The sequence below is a fragment of the Propithecus coquereli genome, unplaced genomic scaffold (assembly GCF_000956105.1).
Source record: "Propithecus coquereli isolate 6110/MARCELLA unplaced genomic scaffold, Pcoq_1.0 Scaffold10, whole genome shotgun sequence".
Lineage (NCBI taxonomy): Eukaryota > Metazoa > Chordata > Mammalia > Primates > Indriidae > Propithecus > Propithecus coquereli.
In genome coordinates this window covers 12,022,494-12,041,144 of record NW_012133858.1, presented here as the reverse complement: position 1 = coordinate 12,041,144, position 18,651 = coordinate 12,022,494, and positions in this window count along the sequence as shown.

Sequence of the window (18,651 nt, the reverse complement as noted above, 5' to 3'; positions counted from 1 at the left end):
AAATAGCAAGATGGTAGATTCAAATCCAACTACATTCAAGCATCACATTCAATGTAAATATACACTCCAATTAAAAGGCAGAGCCTCTTGGACTAAAAAAAAATGCAAGACTGAATGATAGTCTGTCTCTAAGTGGTACCCTTAAATCTCATATAGGTCAAAAGTAAAAGTATGGAAAAGATATACTCATATAAACAGTAAACTTAAGAAAGCAGATATGGCTATATTAATATCAGACAAGGGATACTTCAAGAGAAGGAGTATAACCAGAGGTAAAAAGGAACATTTCATAATTGTTGAGGGTTAACACATCAGGACTCAGACATAATCCTTACACATATATGTGCTGAATAATAGTACTTCTAAGTACATGAAGGAAAAAGTGACAGAACTAAAAGGAGAAAATAAATAAATCCACAATCATAATTTGAGATTTCTTTAAAAAAATAAATAAAAGAGTCAAAATTAAAAGAATAATTAGAGATTTTAATATCCCCCTCTCAGCAATCGATAGAACACATAGCAGAAATTGCTAAGGATATAGAAAATCTGAACATTAGCAAACAACTTGATCTAATTAATATTGTAGCACACCACACCAAACAACAGCAGAATCAACATTCTTTCTGAGTACCTATGAAACACTCACCAAGATATATGCTGGCCCACATAAAAAGCCAACAGATTGCAATTTTATAGAGTATGTTCTCTGACAACAATAAAAATCCTTGAATATTGGAAAATCAAACAACAAGCTTATATAGAACCTATGGGTCAAGGAAGAAATCACAAGGGATATTAAAAATAGCTCTAAGAAATACTTGTACTTGCACATTTATTGCAGCACTATTTACAACAGCAGAAATGTAATAACCCTAAGCACCCAACAATGGAAGAATAGATAAAGAAAATGTGGTATATACACACAATGGAACACTATTCATCCATAAAAAAGAGTGTAATCATGTCATTTGAAGCAACATGGATGGAACTGGAGGTCATTATCTTGAGTGAAATAAGCCAGGCACAGAAATACAAATATCACATGTTCTCACTTATATGTGGGAGCTAAAAAGTCTGATCTCATGGAGGTAGAGAGTGGAAGGATAGAGAACAGAGACTGGGAAGGGTGAGTGGGGGCAGGGAGGAGGATGAAGAGAAGTGGGCTAAAGGGTATAAACATACAGTCAGATACAAGGAATAAATTCAATGTTTGATAGCAGAGTACAATGACTATGGTTAAACAAAAATGTATTGCATTTGGAGACGGATGCACTAAATGCCCTGATTGATCACTGCACATTATACACATGTAATAGCATTTCACGTGTAACCCATACATTTGTACAAATAAAAAATTTAAAAAATTAAATTTAAAATAGCTCTAACTAAATAACAACAAAATGTGAAATACCAAAATTTGTGGGATGTAGCTAAAGTAATATTATTAGAAAATGGGAGAAAATTCACATATTACAATGCATATATATATATATATACCCTTTGACTCATTTCTAGGAATCTGACCCACAGATACAGTAGCACATGTGCAAAATGAAGTATGTTCAAGATTATATTCATGGTAAAGACATGTGCAATATCGAAACACTGAAAACAATCTAAATGTCCTTCAACAGGGGATTCGTTAAATGAATTCCAGCATGTCCACACATGAGAGCTGCTAAGAAAATAAATTCAGCTCATTATGTATTGCTGTAGAATGATCTTCAAGACATAAAAAAACAATCTGTGAATATGTGCATATTTGTACATACCACCCTTTGTATTAAATACAAATACATACATAATATAAGCACATATGCATTTGCACAAGCTACCATTCCTGTTAAATACACACATATATGCACATACACACAGATAGGTATATTATCTATAGTTGGAAAATATCTTGAAGGATACACAACAAGCTGGTAATAATGTTTGCCTCCTGGGAAGGGATTTGGGTAGCTGAAGAACAAAGGTATAAGAAATAGACTTTTAGCCGGGCGCGGTGGCTCATGCTTGTAATCCTAGCACTCTGGGAGGCCGAGGCCGGCGGATCGTTTGAGCTCAGGAGTTCGAGACCAGCCTGAGCAAGAGCGAGACCCCATCTCTACTAAAAATAGAAAGAAATTGGCCAAACAACTAAAAATAGAAAAAATTAGCCGGGCATGGTGGCACATGCCTGTAGTCCCAGCTACCTGGGAGGCTGAGGCAGAAGGATTGCTTGAGCCCAGGAGTTTGAGGTTGCTGTGAGCTAGGCTGATACCACGGCACTCAAGCCCGGGCAACAAAGTGAGACTCTTTCTCAAAAAAAAAAAAAAACAATTAGAAATAGACTTTTTTTCTTCTATATATGTACTACTACTTCAAACAATGAATTAAGGGGAAAAAACTCTGAGTCAAGTACAATTAATGTACTAGCTAAATGTGACCTTCAGACTTTTAATATAGAGCACGATCACTGAAACAATTTTGCTTTAAATCTTATAAAACAGATTCTGAAGTGGAAATTTACTTATCCAGGCTTATACAACAAGCAAAAGCCTCATGACTTACAAGAATATACTATAAGTTCGCCTGACTCCATATAAAAGAATGGCACTTTCCTGTGAAAAATTATTGAAGAAAGATCAATGAAGACTCCATTAAATAAGAAATCCCCAAAATGGGCTAATTGAGTCAAAGAGAGAATGAGAATAAACCTGTTTACTTATCCCGTCTTCTATGTCCTGGTGATTAGATCACCAGGGTAACTTTGGACCTCAGTACAAGGAATATATATTCAAAAAAACTCTTATCTTTATTTGAACTCTATTTGCTTCATTTTTTAGCCTTCCCATGATTTGGATCAATCCCAATATCCAGGGGGCCCCAAAATTTCTCTTTCTGCGCTACCTAAATTTCTAATTAAAGCTGGCATGAACAATGTGGGTTTTCCAGAAGCTGATGATATTTTACCTGTGTATATCAGTAAAGGGCTTTTATTAGGAAGCGATACGTCACTGTAGGCATGACATATAACTATGCCCACTGTTATGGAGGAGAAACAACTCCAGAATTTGCTTGTGTTACTTGCTTTCTCATTGGGTTTAAATTACACCTTAATTTAAACATAGTCTTCCTGGGAGTGATTACACTGCTCAGCGACTGAAACATTTCTCAGTGAGGAATGACTATAATGGTCAATGAACGAGAAATGTGGGCTGGAATGCATGATGCCTACAGAGCACCTGTGAGGCAGGGTTGCTGAGATGATGTGAGGCACAGCAGACAACCCAAATCTTTTTTATTAATCCAAAGAGAATGTAAGATTTTTAAAAAGCAAAGCAAAGGAACCCCAATCACATGCAGGTACTCAGTGGTGAGCAGACTGAGCCCTGACATTATATCCCTAGCAGTGCTATAAATGCACATCTCACAGGTGTGTTCTGCTCAGGCTCAATCAAGCCTGCCCGCACTGTCACACCAGTCACTTTCATTTCAACAGCCTACAGAGTAATCTGCCAGACAAACAGTCCTGACGGAACTGCAAAGCTAGAGCTGTGTTTTTTTAAAAAACATCTTTGCCGCAATGTTTCTCGCTGTGATGATGAGTCCTCAAAACAGGAATTCAAAGTAAACACCTTCACCACTGAAGAGGGATGAAGAGAGAAAGGCCTGGTTCACTCAATGCTTTTCTCTAAAATCCTGGGTTACGGAACATCATTTACCTCTATCGTGTTTTGGATATAGTGTCACTTGTACACAGAGATCAGAAATATATTTGTTTGATTGCATAAAAGGTACTAAAAACAAAGGAAGTTTATAAGTTCTGTCTTTACGATAAGCATAGAATCCCTGAAATCTCAATTGCAAATATGTAGTCTGACTCTCCATTTTACAGATGAAGAAAGGCCAAGCGGGGGAAGGAACAACCCAATCAAGATAATGGCAGAGTCAGGATTAGAACCCAGTCTCCAGTCCAGGGATCTGCCCTCACTATCACAGTGGGTGTGTCGGTTATGATTTATGCCCCTTAATGGATTAATTATGACCAGTTAACCTAGGCTTTTACTTTTAATTCTGCATATTTTCCATTAATCAAATGACTTTGACCTATGTGTGCTAGTCAATACAATAGTTGTTGTCACTTTGCTTACATATTATAGGGAAGCTTTGTTTATAGCCATTTTGTTTGTAGGTAGGTAGTACTTTGCTCTTAACATACCATACAGCAGGCATTGGTAATATAAGAGGAGGCAAAAGGTGTGATCCCTTTTTATATGAACAGAGTAAAAACAGAGTAAGTTTGATTGACGGACTGATGGTCTTAAAGAGGGATGATGAATGGAGAAAAGGTTGTGTGTTTTAAAGTGGAACTGACATTTGTGGGCAAAGGGAACACTGGGAAAATGGGTCATGGGGCCCACCCAACTTTGCAACTTAATAACCATACTAGTAACTAATGGTACTATTTATGCACATTTTGAGTTTCGTTCATTTGTGATTCAAAATTTGTGATTTGATCCTAGAGTAATTTTCTGAAGCAATCTAAAAGTTGGCAAGTCTCTTACTCAAGGCATCTTTGCAGACCTTACAAAATTGGTAAATGAAATGGTTCTTTAAACGTGCACAATTCATCTACCCATCCCCTTGTTTATAGAGCATTTGATTACAAATCCATAAAAAGAAAGATTCAGACATGTGTGAATAATTCACATCCTCTATCTTTACTGTCAGATTGCTATTAACTGCTATAAATCATCTCCTACATATGCATCCATCTTAACAGTTTATTTGATACATATATTTTCACCTTTCATAGATTTCATTACAACTTAAATATTTATTTCACTTGTTGTTACTACAGCTGTGCTTTTACCTGTAGCAAGTCCTCCCACCTGTATCTACAAATCCAAATCTCACCTATTCTTAAAAATCTACTTCACATTCAACTCCCTTCACCAAAGCTCTAATCCTGACATCTGAAAATCATCTCTTTTTCTTCTGACCCCCACCGCAGCCATTTATCTGAAGCTGTTTTAACATAATGATCACTTTGCATTATATTAATATATGTATTTGCAATTATGACCTCACTAAGTACAACTTAGTTGAGATCGGGGCTTCTGTTTTCTTTCTCTTTGAATCTTTCATAGTATTTGCCATCTGGAACCTAGTAGCTCCTCCATAACTGTTTTGTGAATGAGTGAATGAGTAGAGGAATCTAGCCTGCTCCAAATGTCTGGAATAGTTTGATGAAATAGCTTTTGTAATGTCTCATCAAGCTTATTGCAGATAGCTACCAGAGCTAAATTTCCTCTGAACCAACATAGCAAACACAATTTAGAACTTAGCCCAACTATTTTCTTTTTTCTGTCTTGAAGTATTTTTTAAGTGAAACTTAAAAGTTACAGCTAACAATCAATGGATCAAGAGTCTAAAAGGAAATAACCACTTATTCTTTTAGAAAATATTTACTCATTCATGAAAGAGAAAGAAACATTTAAAAAATACAAACAGAAGCGTACCTTCTCAAAGAAGGCTCTTTGAGAGCAATATGACAATATGACAAAATAAACACAGGGATGAATCAACATTCTTTCGCAATCTATGTTAGCTTATAAAAGATAAAGATTTCATTGTCAGTGTCTGTAAGAGATACTATTTTTTCTTGAATTGAGAACCAATTAGCTAAAAATTAAAATATATTTTAACTGGATAAAAATCATTAAGATGTATTAACCAAAGCAAACACATGGTATTCTGGGCCTTGAAGAAGGAAAGCGTTAATGTGAATACTTTCTGATGTGAATACTTAGAGAATAATGTGAATCATTGAACAATAAATCCATTGTTTTGATATACTAAAATGTCAGGGTTCCTGTTCGGTTCACACCCACATATCCCTACCACCTTACATAAAGTCTTACACAAAATGCTGTTTGATAAATACCTAGTGAAATGTACATGATTTATTCATATATATGGATGGCTCTGTACATATTAAGCTGACTAGTAAGAAGGCTATCCACTTCCTTTTTTATAACTTCATTCTATTAAAGCTATTTTTGGCAAATAGAAAATGAATAAAGAATTTCTTCTTCAGATCACTGACTACAAAAACCATTGGTTCAATTTCTCTTGAATTTTATTTGGTAGAATGTTACTCTATTTGAAAGGGAAATAATTTCGATTCATTTCCTGTTTTGATTTCCATGCTCTCTGTAAAAAAATTACATAGAGAATTGAGTTGGCAGTTTCAGGAACAATTACAAAGCTATTGTTTAATATGAGTCATGTCTCTTCTTCTGTTAACCTTAAATACTTTTACCTACCTGCCTACAACTTCATTTTTGAAGTTTGGGGTTCAATTGTTGATAAGCAGTTAGTATTTGACTTTGGTTCCCCCTGAAATGTGCCAACACGATCAAATATAGTCTTTGCTCTGTTCAGATATTTTGCAGCTTGGCATTCTAAATCTCTTTTCTCCTGGGTAGAAATCTGGACCAGTAGAGATGGTGCTGAAAGAAAGCCTGGAATTTTTCTAAACCAAACCCCATCATTTTATAAAAGGGAAAGACCTAGCACTGGAAGCCAACCTCGATACTGATTCTGTTCTCTTAACCGAAGCCAAGCAGCGAAGTGTCACAGCATCTCATCAATTTAGCCTGTATTCAGTATGAGTAGAATCTGACCATTTTCCCTAATAGAATCAGCATGCAAATTTCTAGCATTCAATTTTGGTGAAAAGCTGTATTTAAAACTACCGCGTGGGAGAACAGAACAATATGTGAAAAGGAGATATTATGCTAGAGTAGACAAGTTTTAGTTTCTGACACATATAATCTCTCTTTTTTTTTGAGCAGAGGCAAAAATTTATATAGTATATCTTTAAATTTTCCATAAACAGGTCAATAAAACTGTAAGCATATTTTTGCCTGTATTCTCAATTTCCATATGTATTTTATATGTAAATCAGCTACAGATGGGCCAATCAAGGTAGGAAGAGAAATAGAAGGTTAATGTGAAGTTGACAAAATAGCATATTTGTATTTAATTCTTGGGTGGACACCAAAATGATTATATAATCCATGTAGTCTTTCAGTTAACATTTAATGTCTGACCATTTTCCAGTTGGTTAATGATAGAGAGATGAATAAACAGCTCTTACAGTCAGAGAGTTTACAATATTGTGAGGTGTAAAGTGGGGTAGGGTGATGATGTTTTCTTCTTCACTAAGGATCAGGATCAAGGGGAGCTTCCTGGAAGAGGTTGCACTTGACCCTTGAATACACAGGAACTTGGTTGGTAGAGAATGAGGAGAGGACAGAGAAGGGAAGGGGAGGGAAAGGAAAGGAAAAGATAGAAAGGGAAATAAATGAAGGGAAGACAAGGGAAGAAAAGGGAAGAATAGAAGGGGAAGAAAAGAAAGGGAAGGGAAGAGGGAAAAAAGGAGAGGAAAAGAAAGGAGGGAAGAATAGCAAGTTTTCATCAGCATCGAGGAGTCAGCTGTGGTTCTGATGTCAAGGAATAAAGAGAAGCAGAGCCGTGTACTAGGAAATGAGAATGAGAAGGCACATGGGCTTAGAAAGTGGAGACATTGCTATTCTAGTCCCCGGAGTTCTGGAAACATTCCTGTGAAACAGAGAGCCAGAAAAGTTTCCTGAGGAGGGTGGTGGCCTCATCTGTTTATTCATCTAATATATTATTTTATGAATACAATAATCAATTTATAATATTCTAATTATTTAATAATCATGTGATTCTATGAATGAAATCTAGTGACCAAAGAGATACTAGTGAGGTAGCCTGACCCAAAAGATGGTCCAATGGCAAGAACTGTAAGCATAGGAATTCCATGCTCCGTGCTCTATACAATGCAGCAGTGCAGTACACTGCAGAGCATATTATTATGATCTTTCCAAAGGTTAGTGTGGGGCTACAGACTGAAACTATTGCACGTTTTTGTCTTTTAATTTTAAGTTGTTTTCTCGAGGTAGTACTTAACCTCCAATTAGAGAATATTGTCACTAGGTGGCGCCGTGGTGACTTGGTTCCAATAGGTTCCAACTGGTGTGACTAAGAAACGGAGGGTTGGTTATGGGTCCCGGAGTCCCATTTGTTTTCATTTTTCTTTCAAAAACTGTAGTGGACAGTTAAGAAATAAGCTTCAAGAATAAACTTTTAGAAATAATTGTGTTATATGACATGATAACACATTACCTCTCAGAAAATGATAAAATACATTGATAAAATAAAACAGGAAAACTCAGGGCTTTGATATCAGACAGTAGGTTTTAATTCTGCTCTACCACTTATTAGTTGGATGAAAATCAGCAAGTTTCTTCATTTCTATGAGCCTTGGTTTTCTCATATTTAAAACGTGAATCATCATACTTATCTTACAAGTTTGCTAGAAGATGAATAAAGCCATGTGGTGCAATATACTTTGGAAAGAACACAGGTAACCACCCAGATATGACCCACAAATATGCTTGGTTTAACTTCTTCAAGTTCATAGAATTTCACATAGAAAAATGATTTCTAACTTTGTACGAAAAGTCTTAAGTTCATGCAACACTGGATCTTCCTTCCCCCATCTAAGAATTAGCTGGAGTTGTATCACTTAGGTTCTCCCCTCTTTGCACTTGAGTTTGCTACCACAGACTTAGGGGAGACTGGTCTGGGACTCTGGTGCGTTAATGTTGCAAAAAACCACTTGAGCATTTTCACATGAGCCAACAGCTTGTGCTTTCTGAGCCTCAGTTTCATAAAATCTCCTGCCCTGGCAGAGCTATCTGAAAGGGGCTCTTCGATTTCCCTTGGTTTTTCTATTCTCCTTTCTTACTTTACTTCTCACATTTGGAGGAATCCAATACAGAAAGACAACATCAATTGGATAATCTCTAAAGGAGTAATATTTTCTTCTGTGACACAGATGTACTTTTTCAGTTTCAAAATGAGACAGAGACTTGACCTGTTCAAACAGGAATCCCTGCCCATTAAATGCACTCATTATCTGTGAGTTGGATTAAAAATGTCAATTTGACCAGCCCTCCCTTCTCCTTGTGCCTTCTGTTATGGGCTAAATTGTGTCGCTTTGTCCCCAAATTCATATGTTGGAAGCCTTAACCCCCAGTACTCTCAGAATGTGGCCATATTTGGAAATAGGACCTTTAAATAGGCGATTAAGTTAAAATAAGGCTGTTAGGGTAGGCCCTGAACCAATCTGACTAGTGTCCTTATAAGAAGAGGAAATTTGGACACACAGAGACTTCAGGGATGCACGTGCACAAAAAACAACCCTCTTGTGGCAGCAAGAGGGTGACTATCTGCAAGCCATGGAGAGAGGTGTTAGAAGAAACCAACCCTGCTGGCACCTTGGTCTCCAAAACTGTAAGAAATTACATTTCTGTTGTTTAGATGACTTTGTGGTATTTTGTTATGGAAGCCCTAGCAAACTAATATGCCCTCCAAAGAAGATTCTGGCTAGGCTATCCAGTCTCTCCCACTGTTCTTTCCTTTGAGCAGGGTGTGTTGAGGCCTTCTGTGTTTGAATGCCACAAGCAAGCAGGCAGGGGAGGGGAAGACTATGTGAAATGTGGAAAGTAAGAAGGACATTTCTCTTTTTTTGTGAATGAGGGCAGGTTGTAAAAAGCATGAGAACACTGGGGGTATGTTACATAGGTTATGAGAGCTAAAGAAAAGAGTTTGCTTTTTTTTTTTTTAAAGAAGTCTTGAAAAATATAAAGAATTTAAGTTATTCTGAAATTATATCGCATAGACATTGCATTTTCATCCATATCACTTCCCCAGAATCAAACACAGTGGTCAAAGCTTTATAGTTATTATACAAATAATACATCTTTCAGTAATGAGCAAACAAACAAAAACACCTTTTCAAGTTGCAAATGGTATGAAGTTTTTATGTTTCAGAAAGTTCATATGTATCAAAACTAATTTAAAGGGCAAGTGATACATTCACTGAAAACATCTTTAACCACTTTTTAGAAGAAAATTTAGCTAATTCTTTGAAAGAGCTATAATGATCTTTTTACATAAACCAACTTTGTACTAATGATTAGAATCAGACAAACTCAATCTTGGTACTCTTTTTGAAATATTCTTCATAAATCCCAGTAGTCAAATCTCCCCAAGAAAAGGATCAGGGTACAAATATGGTAATATTAGTAAAAAGGTCGTTTAAATTTTAAGTATTATACATGTGTAAAGGATTATAATTTATGCCTCTTATTCTGAAAAATGATGACCTCTCCAAAATAAAATTCATTATTTCTGTCCATCTCTTTAGGCTATCACAAGAGTAAGTCTAAGAGAAAGCAATAACAGATCTTGTGTATTTAGACAAGATTGTTGTAATGACATTCCACTCATTTTTTCCTTATGGTACTTCTTTATCATCAATACTTTTAGTATCAGTGACTACCCTGACATAAAATGGAGAAGTAAAATAACGAAGTTCTACAAGGCTTTTAAGGCAGTAGAAAAGTTTATTGACTGGGCGTGGTGGCTCATGCCTGTAATCTCAGTGCTTTGGGAAGCCTAGACAGGAGGATCGCTTGAGGCCAGGAGTTTGAGTCCAGCCTGTGCAACATAGTGAGACTCTGTCTCTACAAAAAATAAGAAAAATTAGCTGAGTGTGGTGATGCACACCTACTACTTGGGAGTCCCAGCTACTGGGTGAGTCCCAGCTACTTGGGAGGCTGAAACAGGAGGATTTCCGGAGCCCAGGAGTTAGAGGCCACAGTGAGCTATGATTGTGTCACTGCACTCCAGCCTGGGTGACAGAGTGAGATGCTGTCTAAAAAAAAAAAAAAAAAAAAGACAGTAGAACAATCAGTGGAGGCCAGGGGTTGGGGCTGGGGGCAGGATTAATAGAGGAAGAGTAGAGGATTTTTTTAAGTCAGTGAAAGTATTATGTGTGATACTATAATGGAGGCTACACATCATTACATATTTGCCCAAACCTATAGAAGGGACAACACCAAAGTGAACCCTAATGTAAACCACGGACTTTGGGTGATAATGATGTGTCATTGTAGGGCCATCAATCATACCTAATGTATCACTCAGGTGAAAGATGTTGATAATGGAGGAGACTATGCACGCGTCTTGGCAAGGAACATGTGGGTATCTCTGTACCTTCCTCTCAATTTTGTGTGAACTGAAAACTGCTCTAAAAAAAAATTTTTTTAAAAATAATAACGATGTCCTAAACAAATAGCAGGGATAAAAGGGGTACAAGGGTACACAAACAGGGTGGGGGAAAGAGTCCCCAGAAAGTAAGACAATTATATTAAATAACTTTTTAGGTTCATTTTTATGTATTTGTCACATAGGCATGGGATAACATTGTGTGCCTTTAAACACACTGAGTCTACACTAGCGGTAACTTGTGCTCTGGCATAAACTTTTAGGACAAACTCTGGAGGAATCATGCTTCAGGCTTATTTGATATGAACACCTCTTATGTGCTAGATGAGGATCTGTCATGGTTGGAGCTGGAGGTCTTGGTCTCTAACCTTTCACTTAGTGGAGAAAGAATCAGATAATTACTGGCTGCATGATTTTCTTATAAGATGACCAAAATGGAACTATTGAATTATTAACTGTGGGCTTTTCAGTAGGAATGGAAATTCTCTCTCTTCCTCTCTTTGTCTCTTATACTTACACTTACACACACACACACACACACATATTTTTTCCAGAATGAAATTAATACAAATACATATATGCTTTTTAAAGGCAAGTTACAAGACATCTTCTCCCTTAAAAGAGGTTTAAAATATAACTAATATGAATTTTTCCCTCTCCACATTTGTGTTATGCATTTCTTTCTGCAGAATTATAGAATCATAGTATTTTCAAACTTAAAGAAGATTTGATTTTATAAAGATATAGGCCCTGAGTGAGGAAACTATTTCCTCAAGGTTGACTTTCAAAATAAAAGAAGTGTCTTCAATTTTATATTATTGTCTTAGGCAGAGGTTCAGTAGGCATTTATGCATACCTTCAGTTATTTTTTATTCACATAACACATCAGTGCATTCATAGTACACCATTGTGTTAATACAGCATGGAAGTGTTTGTCATTTTAAAAAGGAAGCATTTTGTATCATGGAACTGCCAATAAAAATAATAACAATATAGTAATGATTTAAATAGCAATATCAAGAATATTTTAGCACCTACACTGAGTGGAATTGTATTAGATTTCACTGTTGTAATTGTCCTTTGGGGAAGTAAGGAGAACAGAAAGCAGGAAAAGATTTGATCCAGGTAGACCCAAAAATTGGTTATTGATGTTTGGGTTCCCAAGGCCCACATCTTTCAGAGACCACAAATGGTTTTAAAAGTGCCACATGTATGCTTAAATATTCTAAATATTTCAAACATTACCCATGATATGGTTTGACTTACCTTGTGGTCTTGCTTGCCTAGCACTAAATATGTTCTAGATTGTGAATGTCCCTGTTAAAATATGACTCCAAGAAATGAATGTCTATTTTAGCTATAATCTGATCTGAGCTGACACCAACTTCAACTCTTGTGCCTTGGATGTGGCATGCCACTATTACTCCATCACTGTAGTGTCCTCTGATGCTGGACTGCATGGCATACTTAGTAAGGTGCTCATTTTCTTTTAAAGGTAATAAAGGATCCGCTCCGCAGCAATGATTCAAGTGTCTTTACCTTTTATGTGGGTTCCCATAATCATCTTTATTTATCAGCTGTCCCAGCATTACATTAATTCTTTATCTGACACTGTCTTGCCAAACACACCTATTCTCTTGAAGATTGATGAAAAGAGTTACTTTGGTTAAAATTGAGTAACATTTCAAGAATATACCTCATAGCTTCACCCTATGTCATCTTCCATTTCAACACAACTGTGTCAATATCATGACTCCACTTCTCTTGGGATGATTCCCCAATCCATGCTGAAACACTTTTAAATACTGGGAAGTAGCCACTGTGCTCCTTCCTTTTTAAAGACATTTTTATTCCAAATACATTGTAATTTGTACATGTACTATCAGTGTGACTCCTGGGAACACTACTGGCCTATCATACAAAGTAATTGCTGCTGGTTCACCTGAGTTTGACTGTGAGTAAATGACATTGGTCTCTCTCAAGTTCTCCTTCTACCAAATGGTACACACTGGGCTAGCAGGTGTGGAAAAAATAAAAACAGCATCTTTCCAGCTAGAACAGCATCCCCACTCCTCTCAACTCACATAGCACTGTATTTGTGATTCTAACATAACTGTCAAAAATAAATTTGAGCATGTTTAAATGTAGGCACACTTTTTATAAAATGTATAGCTTTCTATTACTTTGAGAAGCTGATTTGTATGAAGCAAAAATCCATCCAAATAGGTTGGAAATTTGCAAAATGTATGACTAGAGATTTAGCTCATTATGCTTATTTTGTGGTCTGCCCACATTGTCAAAGCTCATGCTTCAAAGAGTGCTGAGCCTTTCCAACACACTGGCTCCGAGATTAGTATGTTCTTGTCTAGTGTAAGGATAGTACATGCCTAGAGGGACCAGGTGGTTACCTAAATCAGTGAACCAGGCTGAGTGGGAGCTATGAAACTCTGGACATACTCATTACTCCACTTATAAAGTGAAAGCGTGGTCTAGAGTCTAGTTGATATTGATAATACTGTAGACTACACATTTATATTACTCTGGATGAAATTTTTCTTCACAGCTCTACACATTAGGATATTCTCATATGGGTTTATTTTCATATATTTAGACGTTTGACATCCTAAAAATAAAATATTGGATACTTGGTGAAATTTTTCTCTTTCTATCCATGTATATCATATTGATATACTCAGAGTGCGTCAATTTTTTCCTGAGTGGATAATCATAGAAGTGCAACTTTATTAACAGTTTAAAAATCAATACTATACTTGAAACTTCATGGAGTCTCTGTTCACTTTATGTTAGAGTATAATGTTAGATATTCTAAAAAACAATATGTATTTGTTTTAGTAAACAACTTGATCATTTTTATTAACATGTATTTTTCAGATTTCCTACCAATAAGAAATTAAAATATTCATGGTGCAAACAATATTAGCTTTTGAGGTGATTTAATTAATTCATATAGCAAGGATTTATGGACTATCTGCTTTGGGTCAGATATTGTGCCAAGGGTTGGGGTAAAAAGTCATGCTGACTCTGTCCCCATATGGTTTACCATTTAATGGAGAGAAGCATCCTTACCAGGTGTTCTGTCTCCCACTGTGGTTGTCTTGGAGCCAGAGCTAGCATGGATGTTGGTAGTCCCATACATAGTCAGCAGGGCCCACCAATTGCATATCTATTTCAACAAAATCATCTTGAACCCTCATTCTGAAGCAGGAACAAAGCAAATTATTTTCTTACATTTAATTGATTAATGGCCTTATGTGTAAGTTTTCATAAAGGCTTTATTTCCACTGAAGTATTAATAGTTCTCATTTAAATGATCAAAGAGAAAAGTTAGTATCCATTTTTTTAATTTTTAAAAAATGGACAAATAATCATGTGTATGCACCGTATACAACATAATGTTTTGAGGTACAGTCATGTGCCGCATAATGACATTTTGGTCAACAACGAACTGCATATACAACAATCGGCATATATGACAGTGGTCCCACAGGATAATAGTAATTGGAGACTCTGAATGGGGGGCATCGAGGGATGAAAAATTTCTTAATGGGTATAATGGACACTATTCAGATGACGGTTATACTAAAAGCCCAGAATTCGCCACTACACAATATATCCATGTAACAGAACTCCACTTGTATCCCTTACATTTATAAGATAAAAAAGACAATATTGGACTTTTACTATATCTTTTCTATGTTTAGGTATGTTTAGATACACACACCTACCATTGTGTCACAATTACAATTGTATCTAAAATATGTTTAGACACACAAGCACCTACCATCGTGTTACAATTGCCTATAGTATTTAGTACGGTAACATGCTATACAGATTTGTAGCCTAGGAGACTTAGGCCATACCATGTAGCCTACGTATGTAGCAGGCTATACCATCCAGGTTTGTGTAAGTACACTCTGTGTGTTCACACAGTGATGAAATCACCGAATGATGGATTTCCCAGAATGCATCCCCATCATTAAGCAATGCATAACTGTACACATACATGGCAGAATTGTTAAATCTAGCTAATTAGCAAATGTATTACCTCACAGTTATGATTTTTGTGGTTAGAAAATTTAACATCCATTCTCTTTGCATTTTTGAAGAGTAAAAATGTATCTTTATCAACTATAGTCACCATGTTATGTACAATAGATCTTCTTTTGAACTTACTCTTCCTAGCTGTAATTATTAATATATATCCTTTGACCAACATCTCCCCATCCCCCCCAACCCTCTATCCACCCCAGCTCTGGTAACTACCATTCTATTCTCTACTTATGTAAGATCGATTTTTTAGATTCCACATAAGTGAGATGCTGCATTATTTGTCTTTCGGTGCCTGCCTTATTTCACTTAGCACATTGTCTTCCAGGTTCACCCATGATGTTGAGGAGATACCTGCGCTCCCATGTTTGTTGTAGCATTGTTCGCAATAACCAAAATCAACCTAAGTGTCCATCGATGGATGAATATATATAAAGAGTAAATTAATTTGAAAAGAAAGAAAAGACTATTTTAAAGATTGTATTTAAAAAAATAGTGACTTTTTTAAATGGCCTGAGTGAATACCACATTTTTTAATGCCTCGGGCACAGTTTCTAAATGGAGATGTTAGAACGCAACTAAATATAAAACACTGAAAGTAAGAGATTATTGCAAACAATGGAGATGAAATGCCACCTTTCCTATTTAGCCAATATTTAGAGCTTATTGGTGAAAATATCTGATGATGGAGTAGAATTTTTTAATTGGTCAGGAGATAAAAGAATCTCATCCATACATAAAGGTGATTAGCAACATGTTTGGCTGCTAAGAATGTGAAATGTAGATGGAATTAATAACTAAAATATTCTAGGCTGGACATTACTTACTTTCTTCAAGAATAACAGTCTAAATGTGAGCCATCAGGTAGACTTGACAGCATTTTATAGCATTTTCCCACTTTGAATCTATTTAGTTTTTGGTGACAATTTGGCAATCCTGAGCACACATACTAGGATACAGAGTAAATTACAGATTCATTCTTCAGAGGCCATATTTGCAAAGGTAAGTATGTTTTTGCAAGAAATCAACTAATCACTAGTTATAGAAAAAATTTAATATGACAGTGGGCTCAGTCTTAGAAAGAAAATCAGTACCTATTTTAATGGACTCTGCTTTAAGAAAAGGGATTAGATATGACATCACTGGGTTTCTGTTTTTGTTAGATAAGATGCACAATTATTAGTAGTCTAAGGAAAGGTAACATTCCAAAAAAAATTTCTAGGACTAATTATCTGAAAATAATAATGAATTACTGTTTCTATTTTTTGCTTTGATTTGGCCAAGTACAGTCTCTGTTTTGAAAGTACATGTGCGATTCTCTGTAAGTCTTTCGAAATATCCAAGTATAAAGAAAAATGTATTTTTAACAATTTTTGTTTTTAATTCTGTATTCCTCTCAGTGCCCACAAAAAACACTGTAGACAGTTACTATTAACCTCAGGATCAGGCAATGACTTTTAAATATTTATTATGTGTCTCTCTTTATTAATCTTTAAGGATGTTTAATATTCAGTTTGAGATTTTTATATGGGGGATGAAACTAAATCTGAATTCTATGAAATTTATTTTCAAATGCAACAACATGTGAACTGCAGTGTTTCATTGTTATGTTTCCTGTCTTGTCTAGCTTTCATAAAATGCTCTGGGGTAAGCACTATGGGGATCATAAGGAACTTAGTCCCTGCGTTTGAAAGCGTGGAGGGAGAGCTACACCTTTCTCTCCTGTCCACGGGAGGCCACAGAACCTGGGCTCACCATTGGGGCAATGCAGTGAAGATGTTTAGGGAAGAAAGGGAGGTTATGACCTTCACAAAGTCCACTGCCAACCTACAAAGCTGCTTTTCTATTTTTAATTTCAGCTCTCATAATAGCAACATATTTGCTGTCAACAGATTTCTTAATTTTGTAGTTTGGTACAAACTTTGTGTAAAAGAAAGAATCCAGAGATAATCTTCTAGAACAATGTATCCATTACAAAGACAGAGAGCCAAGCATTTTGCATTATGATAAAAAGATGCTAAGCAAATTAATCACATAAATAAAATCAGGAAAGGATGTTCAACTTTTTTAAGACCAAAAGGTTTTCAAGCACCTAAATAGAAGTGAAATGTTCACTGATGGTTATTAGGGAATTAATGGCCTTTAAAACTGACAATATTTTTTCATTACTTTCTTTAATTAATATTTATTCTATAAATTTTAACCTGAATTTGCATATTAGTGTGAGGATGAAAGCCACTGACCAAATTGAAAAAAGAAACTAATGATGCTTACTAAATTTGTAAATGTCAGAATGTTACTTTACTTGTCATAACCTCACTTACATCATCTGTAAAAGGGGGTGACAGAAGGGAGGGGACAAGATCACTTCTAATACCTGTTCCAGGTAGAAGAGCCTATGAGTCTAAAATCAAGAGCTGAGACTATAGGAAAGGAGGATTGAGTAAAAATTGAGATTTGGGGGATATAATAAAAGTTCAAAAAGATCAGCTCTTTAAATCCCATGCTCCGCAAATTCCTGAATCTTATAATCACCAATATCATCACTCAACTGGTTAGACATACATAAGCAACTGAGGAATGGTTTTGGGAAATCCAAATTATTATAATGAATAGGTGAGTATTATCAGCAAGCTAGTATCCACCGTCAAAGAAGAATTTTATGTCGTTATCTTCAGCCCCTCTTTGGTCACTTCCAGAGACATAACTCTTACTGCCTTTTAAGGTAGTTCTTCATTACTGGGCAATAGTTAATTAATAGACTATCTCCAACTTATGTAACTTTTTTATTTTGGAAGATTTACACATTTGCTTTTTAAATAAATTAGAATCAACTTGAGTAGTAACCTAATTTAGCTTTTCTCAGTACAGTTTCAAGAAAAATAAGTGCAAGATATATGAACAAACAGGAAGAGGTGAAGTCAGTAATGCTAACTAAAATTGCAAATGTTGGTATGTTACTTCACCACTCTTGGTTTCACATACTTTTTCTATAAAATGGGTCAAGAGAAGAAAAGGAACAACATAATCTCTGATATCTGTTCTAAGTATAATAGCCTAAAATGGAATGCTACCAAGGTTTGAAAGGAAAGGTGAGTAGTAATTGTACTCAATTGTGCTCCTGCTCAATCTGATTCTATTTAAACACCTTAACATTTCATTCAAGGACAACATTTCATATATGACATATATCATAATAGATCAGATCAGATATTTGAGATTTCTTACTTTCTTGAGAGAGAAGGAGGTGATTAGGAGGAAGAAATAGCATTGTCTACAAGTACCAATTAACTTAATGAAGCCAGCAGACACATAGGACATCTACGTATATGCCATCTTTCTTGAGAAGCTTGTCAATAAATGTAGAAAGCCCATCCAACCAGACCTAAACAGTGATTGCTTCGAGAGCCAATGCATGAAGTT